The 6,027-nt window shown below is 39.7% G+C and overlaps 1 pseudogene; it reads right to left on the reverse strand.

Annotated features, from left to right (window-relative positions):
* Window positions 1-2,222: 2,222 nt before the first annotated feature.
* Window positions 2,223-5,451, reverse strand: LOC135229461 (olfactory receptor 6F1-like; annotated as a pseudogene).
* Between the last annotated feature and the right edge of the window lie 576 nt (window positions 5,452-6,027).

Below are 6,027 nucleotides of genomic sequence, written 5' to 3' on the forward strand. Positions count from 1 at the left end.
CAAAATTTCCAATTTCTTCACATCATCATTAGCAATTGATATTTTCCTCTCTCTCTCTTTATAATAGCCATATTGTTGGGTACAGACTGTTATCTCATTGTGGTTTTAATGTGCATTTGCCTAAAGAATAATGATGCTGAGCATCTTTTCATGTGCATGACGGCCATTTGTAGTCTTCTTTGGAAAAATGTCTATATCCATTGTCCATTTTTTTATTGGGTTATTTATATTTTTGTTGTTGTCAGAGTTCTTTATATATTATGAATATCAAACTCTTTTTTTAATGTGCTTTAAGTGAAAGTTTGCAATTCAAGTCAGTTTCTCATACAAAAAACTTACACACACATTGTTATGTGACCCTAGTTGCTCTCACCACAATGCAAAAACACACTCCTTCTCTCCACCCTGTATTTCCGTGCCTATTCAACCAGCTCCTGTCTCCCTCTAACTTTTCATCTCGCCTCCAGACAGGAGCTGCCCACATAGTTTCATGTGTCTACTTGAGCTAAGAAGCACACTCCTCACTAGAATCATTTTATGTCTTAAAGTCCAGTCTAATATTTTAATCTTTGTCTGAAGAGTTGGCTTTGGAAATGTTTTTAGTTTTAGGCTAACAGAGAGTCCAGGGACCATGACCTCTGCGGTCCCTCTTGTCTCAGTCAGACCATTAAGTCTGGTCTTCTGGTAGAATGTGAAGTCTGCATCCCACTTTTCTCCTGCTCCATCAGGGATTATCTGCTGTGTTTCCTGTCAGGCCAGTCATTGATTGTAGCCAGGCACTATCCAGCTCTTCTGGTCTCAGGCTGATGGAGTCTCTGGTTTATGTGGCCCTTTCTTTCTCTTGTGCTCATATTTCTCTCTCATATTTTCCTTGTGTCTTTGGTGTTTGTCATTCTCCTTTGCTCCAGGTGCATTGAGACCAATCGATGCATCTTAAATGGCCACTTGCTTTTACAATCCCAGATGCCACTCACCAAAATGGGATACAGAACGTTTTCTTAATACACTTCGTTATGCCAGTTGATCTGGATGTCCCCTGAAATCATGGTCCCCAGACTCCCCTCCCCCCCCCGCTACCCTGTCTCTCAAAGTATTTGGTTGCTTTTAGGAAACTTCTTAGCTTTTAGATTAGTCCACCTGTTCTGACTTCCCCTAAATATCAAACTCTTATTGGATATGTAATTTCCAACTACTTTGTTCTATTACATAGGTTATTTTAACTTTCTTGATAGTGTCCTTTGATGTACAAATAGCTTCATATTTGTTTGTTGGTAATGTTCATTTTATCTATATTTACCTTAATTGCATAGGCTTTTGATGTCATATATGAGAATCCATTGCCATGTATGAGGTACTGAATATTTAACTTTATTTTTCTTCTAAAAATTTTACAGATTTAGCTCTTATATTTAGGTACTTGATCCATTTTGAATTAATTTTCATATATTTTGTGAGGTAGGGATCCAAATTCATTATTTTGCCACATGTGATCATTAAGGTTGTGTGCCAGCTTGACTGGGCCATGATTCTCAGTGGTTTGGCAGTAATGATGTAGTTTGGTGTTCAAATAATAATGTAATCACCTCCATGATGAGATCTGATATAATGTGATCACCTCTACAATGTGAGTAACCAAGTAGTTGAAAGGGCGTTTCCTTGGGGGTGTGGCCTGCATCCAATATAGATGGACATTCTGGCAAGGCCCACTGGCTTTTGACCACTCTGGATCCTGCACCTGGAGCCTGTTCATCTGACCTCCAGTTCTTGGGACTTGAGCTAGCAGCTTACCTTCCTTTCTTGGGATACGTCAGCCTCTGCAGTCTGTAAACCAGTGGCTTGCCATTTTACCTGCCAATATTGGGTTTGTGAGCCCCTGCAGCTATGCGAGTCAGGAGAGGCTTCCAGTCTGGCTCACAGACTTGGGACTTTCCAGCCTCCACAACTGTGTGAGGGGACATTACAGGAGAAGTCAGCACAACTGTACTAAATCAAAAGCTAGGATGTTTTCTGAATACTACCAAAGACTTCGAGGGACAGAGTAGCAGGGGCAGGGGCCCGGGGACCATGGTTCCAGGGGACATCTAGGTCAACTGACATTACAAATTTTATAAGAAAATGTTCTGCAACCCACTTTGCTGAGTGGCATCTGGGGTCTTAAAAGCCAACAAGAGGCAATCTAAGATCCATGGATTGATCCCAACCCACCTGGAGCAAAGGAGAATGAAGAACCCCAAAGTCAAAAGGAAAATATGAGCCCAAGAGACCCTGATGGAGCAGGAGAAAAGGGGGTGCAGAACTCAAATTCTAGTAAAAAGACTAGACTTAATGGTCTGGCTGCAACTAGAGGGACGGACCCCGGAAGACATGGCCCCCAGACTGTCTGTTAGCCCAAAACTAAAACCATTCCCTGAAGTCAACTCTTCAGACGAAGATTAGACTGGGCTATATATAAGTCACAAAATGATACTTGTGAAGAGTGTGCTTCCAGTCTAATCTTTGTCTGCAGGTGAGATGAGAAGGCAGAGAGGGACAAGAGTTGGTTGAATGGACACGGGAAATACAGGGTAGAAAGGAGGAGTGTGCTGTCACATTATAGGGAGAGCAACTAGGGTCACATAACAACGTGTGTATAAATTTTTATATGGGAAGCTAACTTGAACTGTAAACTTTCACTTTAACCACACACAAATAAAACCTAAAAACTTGTTTTGTTTTTATGAATGAGCACTTTATGTGTTTTACTTTAATGTAAATTGTTCATAATAAACCAGTTTAAAGACAAAAATTATTTTAATTGCCAAAAAAAAAAAAATCTAAGTCGAAAGTATATCACATATGTACTGCAAAATTACATTTAGGTAGAGCTCATTAACATAGAAAGGAAATACCTGATTTAGTAAATTTTATTCTGTATATTCCTAATGATTTTCTTCACTTAACATTAAATCTTGGATACAATTCCACGTCAAACTGACTTATCCACTTTAAAACTAAAACTGCTCTCTCCTTGTTTTTACTGTAGGGAGATGAAGAGCAGATGTGGGAAAATGTGTTGAAGGTAACTTTTATTGAGAGTGATACTAGACATTGCTTTTGTGGTCTTGAGAGTCGGTGACTCACCTTTGGAAATATAAATGCTATTTGTCTTCAAGGGAAGTGAGCAAGTTTACACCAGTAGTTTTAGTTATTTAGAAGTTCCCATTAAATAAGCTTAGAAATATTGAATATTTAGTCATGAATTTGAACCTTGTCCTCACAGTGAATAAAGTAGGGAAGCGGACCATGTATAATTTGATTCATTTTTATACCACAAGAGGTAGATCTTCAACATAGACATGCTTTTTGAATAATACTATTCATCACTGATACAACGAAATATTTTTTCGTATTTCCCTCAAACCCCTCTTCCACTCCATTTTTAATTGGGGACTTGGAAGGAGTTTCAAATAATGAAAACAAGGTTAAGTGAATAGCTGCTATTCAGCATAAAGGCTTTTCTCCTACGAGAAAGCACCCTCATTGCATAGGTGTAAACCAAAGAAGAATGGGACATGTAGAATAGAGCTGCAGCCTGGTTCAGACTATAGATCCCTGGTCTGCTTCTTCTAACCCAGAGCCGTAGAAAAGTGTTCAGATGGAGGGAAACGAACCCTTCATGTGTTGATGATTAAAAAGGGTCATACCTTGGTTCCCTAAGGAATGATCCCCTTTGGAGAAAAATCAGTTAACTACTATAATTAGCAGTACATTGTTTTTCCTCTGAAGCCACAGGATGCCATGCCCTTGGTGACTTGCGTGGACTAACAATCAGAAGCTCATCACTCTTTTGGTCTCTATGAGTCAAAAATAGACTCCATGGCACACAACAAACAAGGACAAAACTTTTATGCAAAGGGCTTCTACTGTCATAGCCAAACCTTCCCCCATCCTGATTATCTACTTTTTACTATTCATCACCCACATTTTGGATAGCTTAGTAAACTTGTTAAACAAATGCGGCACATTATACTTGCAGTTCCTAATTTCATATGTATCTATTTTATTATATTTTATCCAAAAAAATTATGCTGAAATAACTGTATGTTTCAATTTCATTTATCATTTTGTTTAAACTTTTCCTATTTCTCACACCTCATCATTCATAAATATCATTATTCTTAAATTGTTCACTTTTGTGATAAAAAGAAAAACTTTAAAAAGGACAAGAATGTATAATCTGTTTCGTAAAATATCCTTCTCACTGCATGTGCTCCTAATTTTATAAATGGAACTCAAGGACAAAATTCTCCTTAAAAAACAAAGTCTGCTTACATCAAAAACAGTAGCACCAATTTACTCAGTTTTTTGTTGTTTTTCACCTTTTTTTCCCCCTTCCCTGTACGTAGGGTCCCCCATGAGCCTTAATCAACTCTATGACAATGGGTTGGCTATCATGGATGGTTTACTTTGTTTTCTCATATTCTTACTTGAGACCTCTATACATCTGGACACAATTTACAGGAGATTTGTTATGTTACAGGCAATTTATTTTCTCTTCCATTTCTTTAGCACTGTTTCTCTTACTTTCTTGTTACAGAGCATATAGATGAACGGGTTTAGAACTGGAGTCACCACAGTGTTCAGGACAGTGACGGCCTTGGTCAGATCTAAGGTGTCCTTGATTGAGGTTCGGACATGAAGGAACATGGTAGATCCATACCACATGAGCACCACGGCTAGATGAGAGGAGCATGTGGAGAAGGCTTTGCTCCAGCCGCTGGCTGAGGGGATCCTGAGGATGGTGCTAATGATGAAGACATAGGACACCAGGGTGATGAGGCAGGAACTTAAAATGACCACAAAAACAATCACAAAGGCCATGAGCTCCACTACCTGTGTGCTGGTACAGGCCAGGGCAATCTAGGGGGCAATGTCACAGAAGAAGTGATTGATGGCATGTGGGCCACAGAAAGAGAGGTCACTGATGAGGGCTGTGGGCACTGTAATGGCCAGGAATCCACAGACCCAGCAACCTAGGGCCAGCTGCACTGAAAGCAAGCTGCTCATGATGGCACCATAGTGTAGAGGATAGCAGATGGCAAGAGAGCAGTGGTAAGCCTGGCTGCCAGGAGGAAGTATTCTGTGCAGCCTAATGAGAAAACAAGGTACATCTGCAAAAGGCAGCCAGTGAACAATATGGTCTGGCTTTTCCCCAGGAGGATGGCCAGGGTCTTGGGGACTGCAGCTGTGGTATACCAAATCTCCAGGAAAGAGAGTTTACTCAGAAAGAAGTACACGGGGCTGTGGAGCTGGTGAGAGGGACTCACCGACGTTAAGATAGCAACATTACCACCGACTGGGAGGATGTACATCACTAGAAAAAACATGAAGAGAGAGAGCTGAAGGGTCTTGGGAGCCTGGAAAGCCCAACAGAAGAAATTCCTGGAAGACAGTTCCATTGTCTGTGCCCATTGTGGTACTGAAATAAAGCAGGAAACAGAGACTCAAGACTGAAAGACTTTGAAACAAATTACACACTCCTAGAAAAATGAAAATAAATGAATTCTTGAAAGAGAGTGAACTGAATGTAGATATTCAGACATTTTCTTACATTTATGAATGCCTCTTCTGTACCCAGAGGAGTGAATGGTTAGTATCTGTTAATTTAATGCAGCAGTAAGTCATTTGTTACTATAACCAAGTATCAGTTTAGGACACTAATCTGCAAATAATTTTATCTTTTTTGCAAAGATTGTAAATTTAAGATACAAGATTCAAATCCAGCCTCTCTGCTCCTATCAGCCTGTTCTAGGCATCACCATGCATTTGTTTCAGCCGTAAATTAAATCTAAACCCACAAGGACTGACTGCATTTCATTTGGACTCAGTATTTTCTAAGGCGACTTTTTGTGCATGGTCCTTGAATAAAAATGTATAATTTTGTCTTTGTTCAAAAATCTGCCTTCCAAACATAGGTTCCTTTCACATGCATATTTGACAGTAATAGCTTCCCAATTGTTCCTCTAATTCCTAGGCTTTGTGCTCAAA

The sequence above is a fragment of the Loxodonta africana genome, unplaced genomic scaffold (genome assembly GCF_030014295.1).
Source record: "Loxodonta africana isolate mLoxAfr1 unplaced genomic scaffold, mLoxAfr1.hap2 scaffold_304, whole genome shotgun sequence".
Lineage (NCBI taxonomy): Eukaryota > Metazoa > Chordata > Mammalia > Proboscidea > Elephantidae > Loxodonta > Loxodonta africana.